Raw genomic sequence first — 13,664 nt, 5'->3', positions numbered from 1 at the left:
AAGGAGAGTGATGGGGTGCTACGTCAGATGACCTGGCCTCCACAGTCACCAGACCTGAACCCAATCGAGATGATTTAGGGTGAGCTGGACCGCAGAGTGAAGGCAAAAGGGCCAACAAGTGCTAAGCATCTCTGGGAACTCCTTCAAGATTGTTGGAAGACCATTTCCAGTGACTACCTCTTGAAGCTCATCAAGAGAATGCCAAGAGTGTGCAAAAGCAGTCATCAAAGCAAAAGGTGGCTACTTTGAAGAACCTAGAATATAAGACATATTTTCAGTTGTTTCACACTTTTTTGTTAAGTATATAATTCCACATGTGTTAATTCATAGTTTTGATGCCTTCAGTGTGAATCTACAATTTTCATAGTCAAGAAAATACAGAATAATCTTTAAATGAGAAGGTGTGTCCAAACTTTTGGTCTGTACTGTATATGTAACAATGTTAGATTGTATGAAAAAATAAAGATAATTTCAGCAAAGAACAATCAACCTCAAAATACAATTAAAGAAGCACTCCCATGTATATTTTATGTGATTAAATATGTGTCTATGTGCATGTAATGTAGAGTGAGTGCATTAATATGCTCACCAAGTATTGCACTCTCTGGTGTCCAGTTTTGTTTTGCTTCCAAGTTAAGTCACCGCAAATGCGACTAGCCGAATCACTCTACTCTCTATGGATGAGCCGAAAGTCTCTTTTACAATGAAAGTCTATGGAGCCTCATTTTGAGGTTCCATAAACTTATATTGTAACAGCCATTTCTGGTTCACACAGGGCACAGCTACATTACATGCATATATGAACACATTTAATAAAAAAAAAATTGAGAATTCTTCTTAAACCCCTATCCATCACTGGTATCTTACATTACTGCTGTTTCATTAGAGTGATGTTTTTTGTTTGTTTTTTCAATGAAAAGTTATGCCTATCTTCATAAATGGGTATTGTCTAGAGATGAGTAAGTCACCAAATAGCTTGGATTTTACCAAAAAATTTGATCAGTGCAAATGTATTCTCCTAAAATTGAATGTCCTTTATTATGCTATAGGGTCTAAAGAGACCAGAGTACATATGAAAGATAAGATGGAGAAGAAAATAAAATCTAATACCTCACTATTTACTGTCCCCATATGTTCCTTGCAGCCTCAGAACTTTGTATCTAGGCCTATGACATCCTTTTGCATCCTGAGAGACATTCTGTCCCTGTCCTAGTAGTGAACTGAAGTCCTAGCCTAGCGTATGTGATGCAGCGTCACGACGTGGCCTTAGCCTTACAACATGAATGTGCAGAGATGTCCAGGGTATGCTGGATGCTATTAGGCCCGAAACATCCTAGTCTGGCATGAATATGACCTGGATTTCAGCAACCGCTGGTAAGAAAAGGTGGTGGAAGCTGCAGTGAAGAAAGCTGGAGAGGTGGGCGGTGAGGTGAGCATTTGTTTTTTTGTTTGCCTTACCTTTTGCTGAGCCTCTATGGTTTAGTAAAATGTCTGCCGACCGGCCAACGTTTTAGTGAGTTGATGTAGAGGGAATGGCAAAAAATGCACATTCTGGAGAATACAGATTTTTGTGAAATTTGAGTAGAATTCAATTCAACTCAAATAAATTTGCAAAACTCCAGTATTGTCAGACATTGTCAGATAGTGCTTGCAAACACAATCAATTTTGAAATTTACTGCTTAATATTTCAATAAGAGCTGAAAAGTTCACACTTTTATTTAGATTTCATTGAATTAGAGGTCGACCACTAGTGCCTGCTACACTGTAGAACATGTCCAGTGGTTACAAGCTTTTATTCTATTGAGCTCTTAATCACTGGCTAGGATTGTTGGTGCAAACTGTTACCTACTAATACCAGTCAGCTGCAGTGTGATGCTTACTAGTGGACAGAAGCAGTAGTCGGTTTCCTAGACAATGAATTGTAACAAAAAAAAAGAGTTAATATTTCAAGAATGGTTGCAAAAATGCTCATTTTCAGTCTCAGAATATTTGGCATTCTGGAAGGTACTTTTAATACAAGGTAATGCCTTCTTCTTTGAAAAGAAATGATAAAAATAGGACATAGGACATAAACAGAGGACAACTATAACATTAATATGCAGAATTGGTTCCAATTATATCTGCCTGCAAACAATTCAATAAGTCAAGCTTATTTTAAGAACTAGTTAACCTAAGGCTGAGCAATACCAATCAAGAGAATAAAGCTAAAACATAGATTAAAGAAGCAAATAAAAGAAATCTTGTGTATGTTGATGGCTACATGTTTTGACATCACTTTGGCATTACACTATAGTCTTGTATTATAAAAAAATAGTCATGAAGTGACTTTTCAGATGGGAAACAGCAGAAACTACAAATGTTGTTTTCCTCTTTTCCAGAGCTCATGTTGCCTTTAGCAATGCACTTGACCTTTAGTAAAATAATTAATAAAGTAACAGAATGCAAACTTTAAAACATTAACTAGGAAATTTAATATTTCCTGTACAATACTCACTCTTGTGCTTTGTAAAATAGTGTTAAATTGAGATGAGTGGATAAAACAAAATTCAAATTTGCCTGTTCATATGATTTATTTCAGGAAATTTGATTTGCATGAAAGTCATTTCCCATGAATTGAATGTCCCTCTTTATGGTCTGGGGTCTTTCCAGACCCCAGAGCATAAAAAAAGCAATATGTAAAACAAAATCCTTATACGTATCTTACAGCTCATCTCTCCAGTCCCTCAACTTCTCACCGCCATCTGTCCAGATGACATTTGCGATAGAGGCCGCTCCCTTTTGGGTTGTGCAACTTGTCTACTTAGGTTTTCACAGGCAGATACCATACAAGATTGATACATTTGGGGGAGGGGACCACTCCCTCTCAGGCTGTGCATCCTACCTCTTTATCTTTCCTTAGGCAGGTGCCATACACAGTAAGACCAAGGTCTTGCTCTGACATCTGTTTATTCTGAGGCCCACTGGCACATTGCGAGGTGAGTCACTAAAGTTATGGACTATCCTGATTACTTAAGCCTTGTTGTGTTGGTAAGTCTTTTAATCAAATAGTGTTAACTAAGTACCATATTTATTTAAATGTATGTCTACAATTACTTACTACAGGGTATCTATTCATTACTTTCATTCTAAGTTTTTGTCTATTAATGGCCACAATGTGATTATGCACTTGCACATTGCATTTATACTAACAGGAAAGTTGGCCCATGGTATTGGTTTGTTTTAAGTGTCTTATACTTGGTACATTAGGGGTGTTGAGGGGGATTCCTCCTTGGGCTGTGCACCTTGTCTATTTAGCATTTGATATGCAGCTGCCATATACAGTCAGGTCCAGGTCCTGCTCTGTCCCCTGTATATTTCCAGCCCTACTTGCACATAAAAAGGGGAATCACTAGAGTTAGGGACAATCCTGATTAGATACACCTTCTCACGCTGGGATGGTTTTGATCAAAATAGTGTTGATCAAGTGCCCTATGTTTTTTACATGTATTACTACTACTAATAATAATAATAATAATTTTTATTTTTATAGTGCCAACATATTCCGCAGCACTTTACAATTTTAGGGGAATTATTTTATTATTATTATTATTATTATTACTACTACTTATTTACTTACTTCAGGGCATTTATTCATTGTTTTTATTCCAGGTTTTGTTTAGTATTTCTCTACTTGGACTTAGTTGTTTTTCTTTACTATTGATAGTCCCTTTCTCCCTCTTTATTTCTTTGTAGTATGGGCTAAACTTCTTGTTTGGTGTTGATTTAGGCTTTAAAGGTATGGTCTGGAACAAGGTTATTTATGAATTTTATCAGTATATTTGCATTTATTGGGTCGCTAACTAGTTACTGTGGATGGTGGTCCATTTGGAGAACAGATATCTGCTATGCTTTCTTTGCTCTGTATAGAAATAATTGTATCTCTAGTCATTTTGTTGGATCAATGCAAAAATAACACTACCTGTCACAGTAGTGATAGGAAGCCTATTGAAAAAGGAGATAAAAGTGATTGGTTAAAAGTACCATCTGTGAACAGCTTCCCACTTGTTTGTCAGTGTTTTAATATGGGAATAAACTAATAATTCATTGTAATATTATGCAGTGTGCCAAGCTCAACAGTGTACCAAGTTTACCAAGCATTTCATGTGTGTGAGCAAAACTGAAAATTTGCTGTGCTGGCATTTTGCCGATTAAAGAGTAAAATTTTACCATAAAAATCACAGATATACTTTACTTAGAGACAGAAAAGTTATTTATTTTCCACTGTCATATTGAAAGGAAATAGGGCTTCATAATAGGAATTTTGTTGCCATTGAAGCACAAGCAAAGTACATTTTTGAAAGATTTTCTCATGTTTTTTGGCGATGCAGATTCCAATTTATGTTAATAAACAAATTGTATCTGTATGTACAGTTTATTTAGGTTTGCACTGCTTTAAGTATATCCGACAATCATTATATCCATATTCTAGGTGATGCATTAACTTTGTATGTTAATGACCAAGCCTCATTTTTAAAATCTTACATGTGTCACTTTATGAGGTAAGATCTTTGGAACGCTTCAACGTATCCCAATAATTCTGAGATTGTTTTTTTGTGACAAGTTGTACTTCATGGTAGCGGTACCATTTTGTTTATATGATTTGCATTTATTTATTAAAATATTGAAAATTTCACAAAGAAAAATTTAAAAAAAAGTAGCAATTTTTAAACTTAGGATTTTTCCATCCTTAAATAAGATAATTATACCACACAAAATAGTTAATAAATAACATTTCCCATATTTCTACTTTACATTAGCAAGTTAAGAAGTTAGAAGGGCTAAATGTTTATCAGCAATTTTCCATTTTTCTAATAAAATTTACAAAACCAATTTTTTAAAGTAGCACAGCATATTTGAATTGACTTTGAGGGGCTATATGACAAAAAAATATCCAAAAGTGACACCATCTTAATAACTGCACCACTTAAGGTGCTAAAAACCACATTCAAGAAGTATGTTAATCCTTTAGGTGCATCACAGGACTTAAAACAATGTGGAAGGTGCAATTAAAATATTACTTTTTTTCCACAAAATGTTGCTTTAGCCCCGTATTTTTCATTTTCACAAGGGTAACATGTATAAATGGACCATACAATTTGTTGTCTAATTTCTCCTGAGTACATCGATACCTAATATGTGGTGAAAAGATGCTGTCTGTGCGCACAGCAGGGCTCGGAAGGGAAGGAGCATCATTTGGCAACTTTTGGAGTGTAAAATTGGCTTGAATACCTAGCGGACACCATGCCGGTTTGCAGAGCCCTTGATGTACTTAAATAGTGGAACCCCCCACAAGTCTCCCCATTTCGGAAACTAGACCCCTCAGGCAACTTATCTAGAAATGTGGTGAGCATCTTAAACCCACAGGTGCTGCCCAAAATTTTAAAACATTGGACTGTAAAAATAAAAAATTATTTTTTTTCCCCAAAATTGTTGTTCTAGCCCCAAATTTTTCATTTTCACAAGATAACAGGAGAAAATGGGCCACATGTTTTGTTGTGCAATTTTTCCTGCGTACAGGGATATCTCATATGTGCTTAGAAAATCTTGTTCGTAGCTCAAAATTGTCTCAAATAGATTCTGGACACCATGTCTCTTGGAGAGCCGCTAAGGATCCAAAACAGCAGTAACCCTCACAAGGGACCCCATTTTGTAACATACACCTCTCAAAACTTTGACTAGCAGTGTAATGAGCATTTTAAACCCACAGGCATTTTACAGGACTATATAATATTGGGCTGTGAAAATTAAAAGTTTAATTTTTTCCACTAAAATATTGTTTTAGCCCAATTTTTTAATTTTCAAAAGGGATATTAGGAGATATTTGGCCACAAAATGTGTTACACAATGTGTCCTGAGTACGACAATACCCCATATGTGGTCAAAAACTACTTTCCATGCACAGTGTAAAGCTCAGAAGGGAAGGAACACCATACAGAGTGCATATTTGCCTAGACTGATTGAGTGTGTCAAGTCACATTGGCAGAGCCCCTAAGGTGCCAAAACAGCAGAATCCCCCCATAAATGACCCTATTTTACAAACTACACCTCTTAATAAAATCTACTATGGGTGCTGTGATCAGATTGACACCACAAATTTGTCACAGAATTTTATACCATTGAACAGTGAAGAAAAAAAAAATATATTTTTAACACTATAATGTTGTTTTAGCCCCAGATTTTACATCTTCACATGGGGAAATAGGTAAAAATGACAACATAATTTGTTACACAATTTCTTGTGAAAGTGGCAATACCCCATATGTGGCTGTACAGTACTGTTTGGCCACACGGTGAGACTTGGGATGGAAGGAACGCTATTTGACTCTTGGTGAACAAATTTTTGCAAAATAGTTTGTGGATTCCATATACAGAGCCCCTAAGTCCCAGAAGAGCAGAAACATCCCTCAATTGACCCCAATTTTGAAATTACACCTGTCAGGGAATGTATCCACAGGTGTAGCAATGATTTTGATTCAATGGGTGCTTTCCATAAATGAGCAGCATTGAGTGTTGCTAAGTGAAAAAGCAAATATGCCATTGTAGTGCCAAGTACATTGTAGTGCCGAGTCAATTGTAGTGCATATAAATTGCTCCCAGCTCCGTCCTTCAGGATACACGCACCCCATAAATTAACTGGTCTCTCCTCATTACAGAAATCCCAAATATGTGGACACTAACTGCGGTTTAGGCACACTGGAGCTCAAAAGGAGGGGGCAGTTAGATTTGAAAGTGCAAAATTCGCTGGATTTCTTTTGGTGGGAGCCCCGTCACTCTTCCAGAGCCTTTGTGCTACCAGTAACTTGGAAGCCTCATACATTTCTCTTAAGAGATGACGAACCTGAGTGGGGACATGTTTTTTGTGAGTTGAGTAGAAGATTCTATTGGTGACATTTTTGGGTACAGAATATTTTGGATCAGTTCATATTTATCCTGTGCTTTATGCTGAGGAGTTTCTATCTAAATCTACAATATACGTGATTCGGATGAAACCCCATCTTTCCCAGTTTACTGCACCACTTCGTCCTCTTCTCACTAATGACTGAAATTCTGACTTGCCGTATAACACAGAGGTTTATGTGTGAACTGAATGTCGCTTTTACAAGGCAAATCTATAGAGCGTCAGAATGAGGCTCCATAGGCATACATTGTTAAAGTGACTGCCAGCTCACATATACCCCAATGTGAATCATTGAGAAGGAAGTTTAGTCACTCAAGTGAGAGGACCAGAGCAGTGGTGGAAACTGGTGAAGATGGCAATTAGTAGGTATTTTATTGCTTTTAACTTATGTAAGGTGATGGGGAATATGCCGCTGACTGTCACCTAACAATAACCATTTCCATGTAATTTGTAGCTGTTGTTCTGTTTTGTTAGTAATGAAAATGGAGAATACATTGAGAACACTGTTGCCTGCAGTATTAATCACCAGCCACAGGAAGCCACTCTTTCCCCTGTAACTGCTCGTTTACTATGGCTTAAATTGGTTTGTGCAGGATTTTTATTGAGAGACTGTTACCTCAGTTCTGTGAGGAGAAATAGAAACTGCTATTCTGTTGCAATTTGGACAGAATCAGGTGGAGCTCCAGGCCAGAGGGCAGTGCAAGCAATTGGCAGAAAGCGCCTGACAGGAAGGGGTTGGTTTGGTGGCCATCTTGGGAGATGGGTGTGACGTCTTCATTGAGCGCCTGAGATAATGACTTTTGTGTTTTCATTGGCTGTAAGCCATAATCATCAACATAACAGAAATAAACACTTGAAATAGATCACTCTGTTTGTAATGACTTTATATAATATATGAGTTTCCTTTTTTGTAATGAAGAACTGAAATAAATTAACTTTTTGATGATATTCTAATTTAGTGAGAAGCACTTGTAGTTATTTTAATGCCAAACTCAGACGGGAAAATACAGGCACTTGAATGAATCAGTGCCCCCCAGACTCAGCTTGCTGAACCACTAGAGACTTACAGAGACTATAGTATAAAAGGGGATCTACCAAAGTATAGAGGTGTTCCGAGGAGCAGCCAAAAATGAACATGACGGTGTATAATTCAATAACTGGGTTTTACCTAGGGGGTTTAGAGTAGTTTGGTTAAGTTTACTGTGCTGCATCATCAATAGGCCATCCCTGGCATTCATTTCATTGTTCCAGTTTTCCAGGTAAATACTCGGTAGCAGCACTAGGCGGGTGCGCTACTAGTCAAATTATAGTAATGTAGTCAACATTCTCATGCCTACTGAGTACAGCACAGTGGTCACGGTCAGTCCTGACCGATTGTGTGTGAATTAACCTGTTTTGTTTTGTTGTTTGGTGGAAGCAAAATTATTCTGAGATTAACAGTACAAGTTCATTTGACAAGTTTAGTGTTTACTGCTTTCCTTGTCCATGACTTTACTATATCCAGGGCAGCCCACCTTGGTCCACAGCTAACACAGTACACATACATAGGTTAAGGGAATGAAAAGTTCTTGGGAGGGTTTCACTAACGAGGGGTTGTGCAGTAATGGACATCCAATTAAAAATCAACCTTGCCAACAAAGTAGCAGGAAGTAAGCAATCCCAATATAGATAAACTAGCTATTGAACCCGTTCTACGCCCCGGTGGTGAGCATTTTTATTGGTATATGGTCCCCTATCATGGTCCATGCTCCCCCATCCTGGTCCCCCAATTTGGTCCATGCTCCCCCATCCTGTTATGTGCTCCCCCATCTTGTTATGTGCACCCCCATCCTGCTCCCCCATCCTGTTTTGTGCACCCCCATGTTATGTGCTCCCCCATCCTGTTTTGTGCTCCCCCATACTGCTCCCCCATCCTGTTATATGCACCCCCATCCTGTTATGTGCATCACCATCTGGTTTGTGGTCCCCCATTCTGTTATGTGCTCCCCCATCCTGTTATGTGCACCCTTATCCTGCCCCCATCCTGTTATGTGCTCCCCATGCTGTTATGTGCACCCCCATCCTGCTTCCCATCTAGTTTTGTGCTCCCCATCCTGTTTTGTGCTCCCCTATGTTGTTTTGTGCTCCCCATCCTGTTATGTGCACCCCAATCCTGCTCCCCATCTTGTTTTGTGCTCCTTATCCTGATATGTGCTCCCCATTCTGTTATGTTCTCCTCCATCCTGTTATGTGCTCCCCCATCCTGTTATGTGCACCCCCATACTGCTCCCCCATCTTGTTATGTGCTCCCCCATCCTGTTATGTGATCCCCCATCCTGTTATGTACTCCACCATCCTGTTATGTGCGCACCCATCCTGCTCCCCTATCTTGTTATGTGCTCCCCCATCCTGTTATGTACTCTACCATCCTATTATGTGCTGCCCCCATCCTGTTATGTGCTCCCCTTCCTGTTATATGCTCTCCCATCCTGTTGTGTACACCGCCATCCTGCTATGTGCACCATCACCCTGCTCCCCATCCTGTTATGCGCTCCCTTAACCTGTTATGTGCTCCCCCATACTGTTATGTGTGCCCTCATCCTGTTATGTGCACCCCCATACTGCTCCCCCATCCTGTTATGCGCTCCCTCATCATGATATGTGCTCCCTAATGTTGAGCGAGCACTAAAATGCTCGGGTGCTCGAAGTTCGGGCCGAGCTCGCCGTGATACTCGGGTGCTCGACCCGAGCAACGAGGCCAATGTTAGTCTATGGGAGACTCGAGCATTTTTGCGGTGGCACCTCCGGCAGTCTTTTAAACGCCTAACACGTGCCCAAAACGATAGTGACAGTGCTCAAATGACATGGGGACAGCATGGGGATCGCCCCAGGAAGCATTTCTGACCCCCAGGTCACTGCTGTCAGCAACGTGGTCAGAGGTATTAAGCCACTTTTACAGGCTCACAATAAAACGAAAGTGAAACTTTTTTCCTGTGAAATATGTTAAGGAACATCCTTTCCAGGGAAAAGACTTGTGTATAAGTTAAAATAAATGACCAAAAACAAAAATACTCCTCCACACCTTCGGATATGTTCACAAGTAGCATTTTTTATGCGTTTTTGCACTTTTGTATTGCTTTCAACTATGACAAATGCATTCACCGGGAAATGTCATTTTAACATTTTACAACCTTATCTGGCCATGTGCTGTGTGACACATGCAAAAAGTGCTGAAAAGACATGGGAACAGCATGGGGAAGACCCCTGGAAGCATCGTTGACTCCAAGGTCACTGTCTAAAAGTGTGCCCATCATAAGTGATCCTTGCCGCATCAGAAGATGCAGACTTGCAACTATCCCCATGCAAGTTCTAGTCCCAGGGCAGTGTTCAATTGTACCTTCCCCATTCCTTGCAATACAAGCGCAAATATGCAGCCTGCCACCCACCCACCCCCAGGCTGCAATACCATACTGCTTGCTTGCTTGAACTTGAAATTGGGCCTTTTAGGCATGTGGAGGCGGAATCTGGCCACCACGTCATGGCTGTGTTGGCGGCCTGGAATCCATACTCAGTCCCCAGCCGCCCGGCGGCCGGGTGTCCATACTCAGTCCCCAGCCGCCCCGCGGCTGAGTGTCCACACGGTCCCCAGTCGCCTGGGGGCAGTCGGGTGTCCATAAACGGTCCCCAGCCGCCCCCATTTCTCCTTGGAACATCCCCCCACACGCTTTTCTTAGCCCGGCCTGCTTTAGGCAGCATTGGACGAGCCCACCAGAGAACCAGACTCCTCCGGTGGGCCCTGACTTCTCCATCGGTGGAGTTGAGAGTGCCAAGGTGAGGAGCATGATGATGATGATTAGTGTTGAGCCACCCCCGTAGTGTTCGAGTTCGGTTCGGTTCGTCGAACACCCGTGTGTTCGCCGAACTGTTCGTCGAACTGTTCGTCGAACACCTTCGAACACCGTTAAAACCAATGGCAGGCAAACAAAAACACATAGAAAACACCTTCAAAGGTGTCCAAAAGCTGACAAACTGCTCAGAAGACATAACTAACACATGGAAAAGTGACAAGTACATATAGTCATGCGAAAATAAAAGAGGTGGAGGAGTAAAAGGAGGGGGAGACACAGATATAGGCATGTCATGCCCTTCTAAAATCCAAAAAGTGAGAAGTCGACAAGCCAGCCCGTTCCTGCCCGTGCCACCTCCGTGTCGCCGGGTTTGTGCCAGAGCCGCGGTGGACCCTGACGGCCAGCCCCCCTCTCCTAATACTGGTGCCTGTCCGCTGGTGGGTCGAGCCCCCAGCGGTGGGGGGGGGAGTAACATCTGCAGAAGAAAGACCATCTTCCAGCCAAACTAACATGTCGACTTCTTTTCGTGGACAATGTGATACGATCCCTTTGTTACGGACACGCCCATCGCTACAAATTCCAGATGAGGCACAAAAACAGCAGGTGCTTCAGCGGATATCAAGTGCTCCTTCAAGTGGGCTATCCTCCACCTCAACTTCAACATCACAAATACTCCAGTCCTCAGAGGTGTCACCCCAATCGCACTTGCTTCCTCACAGCTCCCAAGTCTCCAGCTGCCCGTCTGAGTATGGGGTAACACAGATGGTTGAGTCTGCACAGCTGTTTACTCATACTATAGCCTGGGAAACGGAGGTCTGCTCCAGAGCTTCTGTTAATCCAGACGAGGAAATGATCTGCACTGATGCCCAGAATCTTTATAAGTCGGATCCAGGACCAGATGAAGAAGGTTCTGAGCATAATGTAGACCCTCGTTCCCAAACTGTAACTCCTGTTGGTGGAGACAATGATGAAGACGATGATGAGACTCAAATACCTGATTGGAGCGACAACTTGACTTTTCGGTCAGGGCAGGAAGAGGTTGGCTTTGAGGTCGACGGGTGTGATAACACACAGGGTGATGATGACAAGGTTGGAGATCCCACTTACTGTCAACCCACAGTCAGCCAGTCGATGAGGTCACCCGGGCCTTTGCCTGGCCTTAGGGATGTCGCGGTGGTCGGCTCCCTGGCCCGTACCCTGGGGTCACTCTTTAAAAGGGTGGATAATTGTTAATTTTATAAGAGTTTGTGACACCACCTGTGGTATCTGGTGAGAAGCACCAGCGCTGCAGCAGTCCACTGAGGCCCGTGATAAGGCAGCTCGATGGTATAGCTCCCCACAGGTGGAGCTAGGTCTCAGGGCAGCGTATGCAGGGGGAATGCAGGACAGGCGAGACCCAGCTGGGTCAGAGCAAGAACGGAAACGGACACGGTAGTCACTTCAGTACCTTTTACTGGAGGAAATTCAGGCACATCCTGGAGCACTGTAGGGTGAAGGGTGCATATCAGGATCCTCCCCAATGAGCGGGTGTAGGGCCTCCTGTTTCTTGCCTCTGCGCAGTAAGGTTCTGACCTGCCTGGAGCTAGGCCTAACTTTGTCTCTGTCCTGCGCTGGCTGACCTTGTGGTAGGGCCTTCTCTTGAAGTTCACGCTCCCAGTTTGCGGGGCCTAAGCGTCTCCTGGCTCTGTTACGTATCAGCACCTTAGCGATCCTGGGACTTGTAGTTCTCCAGGGATTCCGGTTATGCCTTACTGGGTCATAGAGATCCCGGTAAGCTCGGATCCGGTGTCCGGTAAATGCTTCGGGGTGAGCTGGTTAAGCTCCTCTGCCCTTTATGTACTAACTCGCCACTCGCCTTCGGCCTACTCGGGCCCTCAATAGGCTATACACACTAACGGCAGCTTGCCGCGCTTCACCGATCTTATGACGCCGGCTCACCTTAAGCTCTATCTGGGCTCCCTGAATCTAGCTAGCAGGAGCCTCGTGCTCCACTGCTGAACTATTAACTGAGTTCTCTAGACTAGACTGAGCTCCACTGCAGACTGACCTCTCTTAGGCTTCTCTACTGCAGGAACTCTTCAGAGGAACTGAACTGCCTAGCTCCACCTTCCCTATGTATATCCCTAACGGGCTCCCTCTGCTGGTCTGAGGTGGAAGGTGGAGATGTGTGAATGTTTATGGGGGCCTCTTGTGGAGGATTCCATCAATACACTCTTCTAGGATCTGTGATACCAAGCGCAGCGGGGCGTCACAGATGCTATTGATGACGAGGTTAGGTTGCGCCTTCCTGGACAGAGACGGAGTACTGGAAGCACGTCAACAACTGCATCCTCAACCACAACTCCGCCTCTGACCACAAGTCATAGTGGCTCTTCAGGTCGCATGGGCTCTAAGCCTTGCATAGCCTGGGCATTTATTCAGATCGATAAGGATGACCCAACTCGTGTTATCTGTAATATTTGTCACCAAAAGCTAAGTAGAGGCCAAAAAATCCATAGTTTGAGTACTTCATGCATGTACCGTCACATGGATATGAAGCATAAGTTGCAGTGGGAAGCTCACTGTGCTACAATGCGGCCTAGCAGGCTGGGCCAACCACCGTCTGCCCCATCTTGTGCATCCGCGGCCTCTTCATCCTCTGTGACTGGGGGGACAGCAGTCACACATGTTTTTGGACGCAGACCTGCCACCTCTTTACCTGCAACAGCCAGTGTGATTGGCAGGTCGTCAGTTCATTGGGAAGTGGAAACACCTGCTGGTGTTGAGAGCTCTCTGACATCGAGAGCACCACCTTTGGATCAAGGCAACCTAACATGTCCGCCTGCATCTTCCTCACAGACCGGCAGTTTGCCAGGGACACCCTACTCAACCCCGTCAAAGCACAACAGCCAGCCCTCGG

Source organism: Phyllobates terribilis, unplaced genomic scaffold (genome assembly GCF_046119375.1).
Source record: "Phyllobates terribilis strain yellow unplaced genomic scaffold, ASM4611937v1 Scaffold_7__3_contigs__length_470593459, whole genome shotgun sequence".
NCBI lineage: Eukaryota > Metazoa > Chordata > Amphibia > Anura > Dendrobatidae > Phyllobates > Phyllobates terribilis.
The sequence above is the reverse complement of the archived record's forward strand: the minus strand, read 5'-3'. Positions refer to the sequence as shown.